Genomic DNA, 11,693 nt, shown 5'->3' with positions numbered 1-11,693 from the left:
GGCATAAAAATGAAAATGGAAAGGTCTACCAGATTGGAAATAAAGAGGTATTTTATTTTAATTTATTTTTTTATTTTTTTAAAGATTTTATTTATTTATTTGACGGAGAGAGACACAGCAAGAGAAGGAATACAAGCAGGGGGAGTGGGAGAGGGAGAAGCAGGCCTCCCGCCGAGCAGGGAGCCCGATGTGGGGCTCGATCCCAGGACCCTGGGATCGTGACCTGAGCCGAAGGCAGACGCTTAACTGACTGAGCCACCCAGGTGCCCCAATAAAGAGGTATTTTAGAGTCACTGTATAGTTGTGGAAATCAATGCAAAATTGAGAGTGCGGTAACCAAATCAACTGACAGCAGGTAAAAGATTAAAATGAAAAAGATTTATAGTAGAGGAGGGGAAAACAGATGTGATATTTCAGGAGCAGAGAGCAAACTGGGTAGGAAGAGTTGAATGATGGAATGAAATTATGGATGAAATTATTTACAGTAGACTACTATGATCAGGAAGTGGTAGTGATGATAAAGATAGTCTCTTTCAGCAACATATTTGAATAGAAAGAGAGAAAGTGTGAAGCAAGAGGAAACTGGTCTTGGGAACAAATGAATCATCTTCATGTAGTAGCTACACCCTGGGTAGCATGATTATGCATAAACAAATGCAGATTTCCTGTGGTGGTAGTGAACCAGGCTTTGAAAGCACTGCTAATGTTGGGCTGCCAAACTAATCTAAATGAAAGGGCCCATTTCTCTAGATTGAAAATTTTTAGTAACTTACTCTTATAGCATTTTCTAAATATTGCAAAAAGGACTGTTAGGGCATCAGATGGGAGACTGAAAGAATCTCAGGGTCTACTTCCACTTCCAGCTTTCCCCTAGGTTGGATGTATTTCACATGTAAAATGGTGGTAGTAGAGTACTTAATTCATAGAGTTGTTATAAGGATGAATCATAGTTTCTCTAAACCCCAGTTTCTCTTGTTATAAAAAGGGGATAGTGATTTTTTTTTTTTTTTGGTAATGTGATTCAGAAGTAGGTGGTGAAGGCACAGTCCGGATTGTACAGGAACAGGAATAGCTCATTGATTGGAAGAGAGCTGTAAGGTTATATTTTCTCTAAAGTGGCTGCTAAATTATTATTTGAAAGTTTCCAGAGACCTTATATAATTTTCTCGTTAAGATTTATTATTATTAGGGGCGCCTGGGTGGCTCAGTTGTTAAGTGTCTGCCTTTGGCTCAGGTCATGATCCCAGGGTTCTGGGATCAAGCCTCCCATCTGGCTACCTGCTCAGCGGGGAGTCTGCTTCTCCCTCTCCGCCCCCACCCCCGCTTGTGTTCCCTCTCTCGCTGTGTCTCTCTCCGTCAAATAAATAAATAAAATCTTAAAAAAATAATAAATAAAGATTTATTATTATTAGGACATAACCCAAGGTACGGTGAGATTGCCTTGTAATTTTTATGTACAGAAAAATATACTAGCTTTATGCTAAAATCTGCTATGCAATAGAATATTATAGCATCCAGTGTATTAAGCTCTATTTTTCCTCAGTGGAGGGATGTTATATAAATCCATCAGTGAAATTTAGGAAAACTTTACCCAGACCAGAGATGACAAAGAACAATGCACCATCTTCCCCCCTCCCTTTTTGGTGCACTCATCTTTTGATAGGGATATATTTACACACAGAGATTGAGAAAGAACAAAAACAGATGGGAACAATCTTGAATCTAAGAAAGAGGGAGAGGGTGTTTTGGAACCAACAATAATTGGAACTAACATTGACTATCTTCTCTGGGCCAGTTCCTTTACATAAATCATTTCCAATTTTCACAACAACCAGCAAGGCAGGGATTAGAAAACCCAGGTTCAGAAATATTATATAACTTGCCCAGGGTCATAAAGCTAAACATGACAGAGCTGGAATTGCTAATATCAGGAACAGTCAGCCACCAAAGTCCCTGCTCATTCTACTATAGCACTCTATGATAAAATAATGTACTGTTACTTGGGAAATTGGGTCCAGAGGATTTGGAGAATTTCCTTCCCTATTTCCCTTCCGACGGTCTTTTTGTTTCTATTGCTTTTGGTTCTGATGTTTCCACTCTAGAGCTTGAATGGGATCGAATTCGGGGTATCTGTAAACCATTCCACAGCCCCTGCTATGTAACGATTTCCTTCCTTTAGAGACTTACCTGGGATTTGACAGGGGTTGGGATGAAAGAGGTAGAGGTGGGGGAGGGGTAAATTAGAAAAGATGGGTGTTTTTTTCTTACCTTTAAGTTGTTTATGAATTTCAGGACAACCCGTTGGCTATTCTCTTGCTCAGCATATATATATGTGTATATATATATATGTATATATATATACACACACACACACATATATATATATATTTTTTTCCCCCCTCTAATTTTGGGGCAGTTTGGGATTAAGGATTTGGTATCTGTAGGAAATTTCTAGATCCAAAAAAAGTTAAGGTCAAAGACAATTCATCTGTTTTGGGAGAGGATTTTGTGTGTGTGTATGGAAAAACTGCTAGTTCTGGGTCACTCTTCTTACACCCAGACACACTGAAGGGCTAGAAGGGATCCTTCTCGAATCATGAGAGATGAAAACGAGCAGATTCCCTCACCTCCTGCTCTCAGGTGAACGTCCGAGTGACAGAAACGTTCATGTACCTTCTGGAGAGAAGGAAAAGGTGCAAAGGCGCTCACGGCCTGAGGGGTGGGGGGTGGGGCGGACACCCGCCACGGTCGGTGGGGATCGAGGGGCTTCCGCCTCCCGGGAGGCATTGTCGGGGGCGGGCCGAGGGCAGCGCGGCTAGCGCGGGGCCCCCGCCATCCCCAGGCCACGCTCCCCCGCGTTCCCTGCGGCTCGTGCCCGGGCGGCCGCCGCAGTCCCGGCGCCGTAGCCGGGCGTGGGGTCCAGGGGGCGCTGTGGCCCAGCGGCGCCGGCGGCAGGAGCGGCCACGGCGACGCTGGAGGCTTCGCGGAGGATCCCCGCCTGCAGCACCTCGGTTGTCCCGCCGCAGCCTTGCGCCCCCGGCCTGGTTCAGCGGCGCTCCTCCGGGAACCGCGTGGCTGCGGCGGCCCGTGAGCCCGATGAGGCTCGGCGGGCGCTGGGCCTCAGTAGCAGCGGCGACCACCACCCCTTCAAGAGCGGGAGGCTTCGCGGCGGCGCCTGGGGCCGCGCCGGTGCCCTCCGGAGGAGACTGTCGACTCAGGGACGACCCCCTCGGCCATGCTGTGGCGGCGGCGGCCGCTGTTCGAGGTGCGTGTGGCGCCGCGCGGTCCCGGGCTCTCTGGCCTTCCGCCGCGGGGAAGGGCCCTGGCAGCAGCCCTCGGGCCGGGCGGACGGGGCGTCCTGCAGCTGCGGCCGCCTCCCCCACCCCGCGGCTCGGGGCCCTCACCCCTTCTTCTCCGCGTCCCCCGGGAGGCGGGCGGCGCGCGGGGGGCGACTAGGCCCCGCGCCGCCGGGAAGCCGTCGCCCTGGCCTTGGTTCCGGCGCGGCCGGGTGTGTGGGGCGGGGGTGCTGGCGGGGGCACTGGCACCCTTCAGGTTGGCCCCGGGCCCGGGCCGAGCGCAGCCTCTTATCCCGGGCCCGGCACGTACATCCTAGAGGGAGGCAGAGGACGCCCGTTTGCAAACAGCCTAGGCTTTTCCGCGCCCCATACCGAGTCCCGCAAAGTCCCGGGGGGAGGGGCGGGAGGGCTGGTGAGAACTGGAGTGCGGAAAGTGCGGGGCTCTGAGAGCCCCCAGTACTCCCGAGTGTCATTCACCGATCTGACTGCGCTGAAAACAACCGTTTGCGTTTTATTTGAGCTGAAATTTCATCGCCTGCCAGTGGCTCATCCCCGCCGCTTTCTATTACATTATATTTTGCCTCTAAGAGTGGTCTGGCTTGGAGAAAGCCCCATTCTGTCTTTGCGCCAAGTTTCCTACATAAATACAATTATAAAAAATATATATATATTTTTACAATGGTCTTTCCCTCTTCTCCCTAATAAGAGAGTGTAAATATTTTAATGCCTCAGTTCTTGGTACAAAAATGTTCCACCTAAATAGATCCACAGAACGGATGACAAGAGGATTTTAAAAAGTCGTGCTGTTCTAATAACATACCTGATGGAAATGGGACATGGTCTAAATTTTGGAGGTTAAGTGATATGTTCTGGTATTAATGTGGAAAAAAAGGGATGATTACAGTTTGATACCTTAAGTCAGGTGTTTGGGTGTTTATGGTTTACGATAAATGTGGTTACAGGTTATTCTTGTTTTCCTATTATGTATGTGAAGGTTGTAGGATTAATAAGTACTTCTAAAACTTATAATCGTGAATAAAATAAATATGCTTACTGTAGAAAATTTGAGAAGTACAGAAAGGTACTGTGTCAACTCAGTATTTAATAGTGAGGGAAAAGTCACCCATAATTTTATAATTAGTACATTTTTTTTTTTATTTGACAGAGAGAGAGACAGCTAGAGAGGGAACACAAGCAGGGGGAGCGGGGGAGAGAGAAGCAGGCTCCCCGCCGAGCAGGGAGCCCGATGCGGGGCTCGATCCCAGGACCCTGGAATCATGACCCGAGCCGAAGGCAGGCGCTTAACGACTGAGCCACCCAGGCGCCCCTATTATTAGTACATTTTGATGGTCATTTAAAGTTTTAAATGGGTTTGCACTATTGGTGATTTAAAAATTATTGATTTATGATTACTTTATTAATCAAATTATTATGATTTAATTATTATTTCTATTAGGTTCAGAGTTCAACTGTTCCCTTTTACTGTTTAACACCCAGTCATTTGTGTAAGACTTATAAAAATGTTGTACTAAATTACATTGTGGTCATAGTTGAATTCATCAACTTAAACAGAGTAACATTGGGTAACTACCTAAAAGACCTCTGACTTGAGAGCTCATGAGGTCTAGGGAGGTTTGGTGTAGTAAACATTTTTGAGGACCTATCCTGTTAGATGGAGTAGCCTTGGATTGTTTTTGTAAGATTTTGCTTAAATATTTATAACTGTAAAAAACTGGCTTGATTAAAAAAAATTGGGGAGATTAAGTTTCAGAAATCTAGTTCAGTTCTTAATGTGTCTCTGAAGACTACCCTCATTAGCATCAGCTGAGAGTGCTTGTTAAAATTTGCAGATTCCTGGTACCTTGAATCAGAATTTCTAGCGATAATGGTGGCCCAAGGACTTTATTTTTATCAAGCTTCCTGATTCTTAGTCCTACTAAAGTTTGAGAATCACCATCTAATAAGTTAAACTTAGATTAAGTTAACTAACCTTGGGGCGCCTTGGTGGCTCAGTTGGTTAAGCGACTGCCTTTGGCTCAGGTCATGATCCTGGAGTCCCAGGATCGAGTCTCTCATCGGGCTCCCTGCTCGGCAGGGAGTCTGCTTCTCCCTCTGACCCTCCCCCCTCTCATGTGCTCTCTCTCTCCTCTCATCCTCTCTCTCAAATAAATAAATTAAAAAAAATCTTAAAAAAAAAAGTTAACTAACCTTGTCAAGCCTAATGACAGTATCTGTTTTCTAGCAAAGCTATCAATCTTAAGTGGCAATACAGTCATTTCTCACAGCAACAGATAATGGTGTTTACAATCTTAGAAAGAAAATGGAATCAGCTATCCCTTGAAATACCCTTTAACATATATTGAGAGCCTTTTCTGGTAGCTGTGGTATTATAGAAGGATACCTGGCCACTTATCTTGCACTTAGTCTCTCCTTGGACTTTGAAGTCATTGTCTATAAAAATGTAGATAGATATTATACTTGCCTTGCAAGGCTTTTAGGGTGAAGTCATCTGAACCGGTTTTGTAATTTGTAGAAGATCTTTATAAAATTTTAGCTATTAAGTGTCAGGTCCTGTCTTTGGTGTTCTAGGAAACACAAAAATGAACAGTGGTCTCTGCTAGCAGCTAGCCAACTGTGGAAGCAGAACATGTTTAACTCTTAAAAGGCAGCGTCAGACAAGAGTTGGTAATTGAGTTGAATATGCTGGATCTCTCTTTAAGGCTTCTAATATTTAATCCAATAGCTTACCTTTTAAGAATATTAGTAATTTTTATATGTGGTCATTCCCTTATCTTCCAATTCCTGATTCAGTGTTTTATTCTGTAAGGAGAAAGTTGTATATGTTGCTTGGTAAGCAACAGTTGTATATTAACTCCCTTAGACAGAATGAATGAAGATGATCCCATTTCTACCAGTGTTCATCCCATTCAGTAAACTTTTATTTGGCACCTGTTATGTGCTGGCCACAGACGAGTTGCAAGGCACAAATCTTGTTTAAAAGATAATTGCCTGCATTTTAACTTAAATTCTTATGTTCCTAAAGGATGGTGTGTGTGTGTGTGGTGTTTTATGGTTGTTAACTGCATGATGTGCAGAGTATGGAGTCAGATGTGGGCAGGAATCCTTATTACAACTTTTAGAACAATGCGACATGTAGATCCCGAGTTGCTTCTTATGTAGTAATAATTGGAGTAATAGTTCCCATCACAGAGAAGTAGAACTGGTTCCATGAGATAAAAAATAATAAAAAGCAATTAGCTCAGGATCTGTCTCTTAGAAGGTGCCTGATAGATGTTCACATCCATTCCTTCTTTTGGGAAAAACAAAAACAAAAATTAAGGTTTAGAATTTCTATGTGACTTAAAACATGGTAGCTTTAATTTTTTTAGAGACTGAATCTACTTTTAGAATTCTTAAAAATTTTTTATAGAAAACAATTTTGATCGTGGTTATACATATTTCCCATTTCATTTTTACTGAATAAATGAGCTATTCTCTGTGTATAGGGTACACTAATTACATTGTTGGAGTTTTATTCATTTTCCATTACTCATTTTCAGACTTTTACATGATTTTTTATTTTACTTGGGTGTACCTGACTTGCGTTATATAGAGCAACATTCTTAGTGTATAATAATCAACAAAAGAAAGTAGATGCAGTTATTGAATAAAAATAGTTCATATACTTAGTTTTCAAAAACAGATCAATTTATTAAACTTACATTATTTAAAAATTGAAGGGTTTTCAAAACAGACTTTTCCTTACAAACTATAGTAGATTAGATCTAGATTTTTAGAGCTGTCAGATACGGGATTCAGTCTTATACCCTGGAGGACCCTGGACAAATTTCCTATCCTCTTTATGCCTCAATTATTATTCTGTAAAATGAAGCTTTAATAACTCATCTTATAGGATTATTGTGATGATTAAATGATATAATGTGTAAATCAGAGCTGCAATTCAGTCCCGTGAGTTCTGGTAAATCATTGTTACCCTGAAAGTGGAAAATATACTTCTTGTTTACTTCTGTGTGAAAGAACTTGAAAGATCATTATTAATACAGTTTACAACTAGGAAATAAAATCAGTATGATTAATTTTGAACTATTAGAGATTGCTAAATTAAGGAGAAACCAAGGTATCAGTAGAGTTAGTATTTTAATGGTATAGTTAGTGGAATGCTTTATGCTTTATAAATAAATGTTATTTAATTAAAACAATTCAAAAATGCTATTTATAAAATATTTCCTATTTTACAGATTAAGTGGTACTTAAAATTCTTTTAATTATTATAAGCCCATTTATGGGACTGAACTGTTGGAAAAATGAGAACAGTTATAATGTATTATACTTACAAAATATTTCTTGACAGCCTTTAATAAAATAAGGTAAAGATGAGGAAATCTCTGTGGACACATTGAAATCAAGAAAAAGTTACTGGGTTCGTATTAGGCAAGGGAAAAGGAGAACTTAATGTGTGTTGATGGGTATCTTGAGGCATTTGGGATTTTATATTAGAGAACTATTTATAAAAATGTTAATTTTTTCCTATAAATTATCTTTTAGTTGAAAATCCTTACATTTGTCTAATTAAGTTTAAAAAATGCTTTTGTGGCTCTAGGCTTTGGACTATAATAGTTTAGTTGATAATTCTATGGTGATTTATCTTTTTTCTGATTGTTTATGATAATGTATCCTTAAGGATATGTGACTTAATATCTATGATGGTAGTTCTTTTGCATTTTTTAAAATACAGAAGTAGTAAGTCCATGCCCTAGGTTTTCAAGATTAATTAAGCTTAAATGAAAATTTAGCATCTTTTGAGGGAAGGAGTCTTAGGAAATAAGACCTAAGGAAATGGTAAAATGAGTCTAGAATTTTTCATTAATTAGGAAAAGTTTGGGTATATTCAGTCCTGGGTTCTTCTGGCTATTTGAAATAATATTTACTTTAGAGAAATAATATTAACTTTAAGATGTGAAGTGAAGAACACATGTATTTCAGCTAAATTTAAAATATTACGTAAGGCTCTTTTTTTTTAAATAACAGCTTTATTGAGATATAGTTCAGATACCATACAGTTAATCGATTTAAAGTGTACAGTTCAATGCTATTAGGATACTCAGAATTATGCAGATATCACCACCATCAAATTTTAGACATTTTCATCACTCCAAAAAGAAATCCACTTTGTTTTCCTCCCAATCTACCCAGCCCTAGGCAACCACTAATGTGCTTTCTGCCTATATGGATTTACCTATCAGTTCTGGACATTTCATATAAATGGAATCATAGGATATGTGACTGGTTTCTTTCTTTTAACATAATGTTTTCAGGGTTTGTCCATGTTGTACCATGTATTAGCACTTCATTTCTTTATACTGCCGAATGATATTCCATTATATGGATATACCAGATTTTATTTATCCCTTTGTCAGTTTGGGTTATTTTTTTCTTTTTGGCTGTTATGAATAATATTGCTATGAGCATTTAATGTGCAAATGTTTTCCTTTCTTTTGGGTACATACCTAGTTGCCAGGGTCAAAAGGTAACTCTTTGTTCAAATCTTTTCAAGGACCAGCACCATTTTACATTCCCACCAGCAGTGTAAGAGGGTTCCAGTTTCTGCACATCCTTACCAACCCTTATTACTGTCTTTTTGATTAGAGCCATCCTAGTGGGTGTGAAGTGGTAAGTTAAGCCTCTATTTGAGGATTATAACTTCCATTTACAGTCATTAGGTAAATTGTTGAAGCTTTTACTTGCAGATAAATTGCCAAATTCTTTGATAATATGGAGTCTTTTTTACCTTGAGGATAAAAGCTGTGAACTTTCCAGTTTCCTGTTTAGTAAACAGTGAACTTGACAGAACTAGTTAACCGCTTTGGGTGGTAATGGGGATAGTGGTATGGGGATTTCCAACTGAAAGGCTGTCTTCTAAGAATATTTCTTAACAAAAGGCAATTGTAAACATTAGGTTTAGTTTTCCTTTAATTGCTAAAAATTTCTAAAAAGATAGAGTCCAATGCATGTTTACCCATTTACATTTCTAAGCAGTGAGGTCTGACAGATTTTAAGGATTGCCATTACCTCTCCATGATATGTAATTCTATATAAATACAGTTGAGTCATTGTTCTTTATTCTTTTTACCCCCAAGGATTTTAAGTAATCTCTACACCCAATGTGGGGCTAAGACCTAAAACCCCAAGTTTAAGAGTCATATGCTCCACAGACTGAGCCAGCCAAGTGCTCCTATTCTTTATTATTATACATAGCATAGTCTGCTATTGTTTGTTCCCATTCAAGATATTAAAGCTTTTCTATGAGGTTTTGTAGGACACAGTTTAAAGTCAGCAATAATGACTTGCTAATGTTTCTAAAGTTTTTTTCAAACTAGTTAGGAAATACTGCAAGGAACTATTGTTTGAGCAAACAAAGTGCAAGTTTGAACCTTCATTCTACATGCAGTGGATCACCCACAGTATTTTCCCACCTGATTAGGATCACTTTCAGGTCTCAACTGAGTGAGCTAAAAGGCTTCACTGGTTTGTTATACAGTCTTTTAGTTGTTTTGAATGTCAGAGTTTCTACAGAAAATTACCAAAAACAATAGTTCTGGAGCCTTTTGAACTAGGATTAATGAAGAGGTATGCATTTCTGTTTGTAATATGGTTCTTTTTTTTTTTTAAGTTTTTTTTTTAAAGATTTTATTTTTAAGTAATCTCTACACCCAAGATGGGGCTCAAACTCACAACCCTGAGATCAAGAGTTGCATGCTCTGTGGATTGAGACAGCCAGGTGCCCCTGTAATATGGTTCTTTTCTAACCTCTCATGGTTACAGTTTGGTAGTTTATCTGCCAGAGTTTATTAAAATGAAAAAGTAAATGGTATATGTTTTTGTTACTATATCTAAGCAGAACATAGCTCTCTCACAATTCTCATTACTAAAATAAAGAGCAAGCAGTTTAAAAGTTTTGTGGAAACATTGTCCGGGTTTATGTAAATTTTAGTCTCCATTTTTCATTTTCAATTGAACAAGAGAAACAACCCTTAAAAAGTAGTTGAAGCAAAACACTGCCAGTTTGAGAAAAACCTTAAGAATACATCGTCTAGACCTTTTTGTGATTCTGGTGATATAACTGCCTGTAGGTGTTTTTGTGTTTTTATTTTATTTTATTTATTTGAGAGAGAGAGAGACCACGAACATGAGGGGGGGTTTGGGAGGGTAGGGAGACGGGGCAGAGGGAGAGGGAGAAGCAGACTCCCCTCTGAGCAGGGAGCCAGATACCTGCTGGATCCCAGGACCCTGGGATTATGACCTGAGCCGCTGAAGGCAGACGCTTAACTGACTGAACCACCCAGGCGCCCATATTTTTGTTTTTAATTAGTAGCTGAAGTAAACTATTTTTGAGATTATTGTGAGGTCATTCTTGGAAGGTTCTGCTCAATGTCTAAAAAAGAAGGTGCTATTGGGAGGAAGATGCTATTGCAGCTACAGCTCTGAGTGCCCCGCTCCTGCTCCTGACTCACCACTGTTTGCTCGCTCTCACCAAGGAACAAGTCGGTCAGGAAGCTGCACTTCGCCACAGCCATGGCTTTTAGTTAGCAATAATCGCGCCTTGGATAAACCTCATTGGCTATGATACTGCCACTGCGCAAAGCTCAGCCATGGCTTTTAAAGACACCAGGAAGGCACCCGTGGAACCAGAGGTGGTGATTCATCGAATTAGAACTAACCAGCTGCAACCTAAAGTATTTGGAGAAGGTATGTGCTGACTTATCAGAGGTTCAAAGGAAAAGAATCTCAAAGTGAAAGGACCAGTTCTGATGCCCACCAAGACTCTGAGAATCACTACAAGAAAAACTTCCTTGTGGTGAGGGTGCTAAGATTTGGGATTGTTTTCAGATGGGGATCTACAAGTGACTCATTGATTTGCACAGTCCTTGTGAGATTGTTAAACAGATTACTTTCATCAGTATTGAGCCAGGAGTCAGTGTTGAAGTCACTATTGCAGATACTTAAATCAGCCTTTTTAATAAATTATCAGTTGTTAAAAATAAATAAAAAGCAAGGTTTAGATTCTTTTTTTTTTTTTAAAGATTTTATTTATTTGACAGAGAGAGAGAGAGAGACAGCTAGAGAGGGAACACAAGCAGGGGGAGTGGGAGAGGGAGAAGCAGGCTCCTGGCCGAGCAGGGAGCCCGATGCGGGGCTCGATCCCAGGACTCTGGGATCATGACCTGAGCCGAAGGCAGACGCTTAACGACTGAGCCACCCAGGCGCCCCAAAAGCAAGGTTTAGATTCTTTAATCTGGCACAGCCCTTTATGAGTTGGTTCCAGTATCATCATGCCTCACTTTCTATTTCTGCATGCCCCACTATCCAGTCCTTTAA

At 40.5% G+C, this 11,693-nt stretch overlaps 1 protein-coding gene and 1 pseudogene across 2 annotated transcripts in view; one reads left to right on the top strand and one right to left on the bottom strand.

Moving 5' to 3' along the window:
- Window positions 1-2,874: 2,874 nt before the first annotated feature.
- The window catches only part of ZFYVE9 (zinc finger FYVE-type containing 9), a 190,709-nt gene continuing 181,890 nt past the window's right edge, over window positions 2,875-11,693 (top strand). The window contains exon 1 of one of the 2 annotated variants that reach the window (XM_045897698.3): window positions 2,875-3,265. The gene's annotated coding sequence lies outside the window, so the exon portion shown is untranslated. The remainder of the gene's footprint in view (window positions 3,266-11,693) is intronic. The other variant, XM_045897697.3, reaches the window with a different exon arrangement.
- On the bottom strand, window positions 10,885-10,961 carry LOC123860589 (U4 spliceosomal RNA; annotated as a pseudogene).

Source organism: Mirounga angustirostris, unplaced genomic scaffold (assembly GCF_029215605.1).
Source record: "Mirounga angustirostris isolate CCGP_5_RB_7025 unplaced genomic scaffold, mMirAng1.0.hap1 SCAF_4, whole genome shotgun sequence".
Lineage (NCBI taxonomy): Eukaryota > Metazoa > Chordata > Mammalia > Carnivora > Phocidae > Mirounga > Mirounga angustirostris.
Note: the sequence above shows the minus strand (reverse complement) of the source record. Positions and strands in the feature narration are given on the sequence as shown.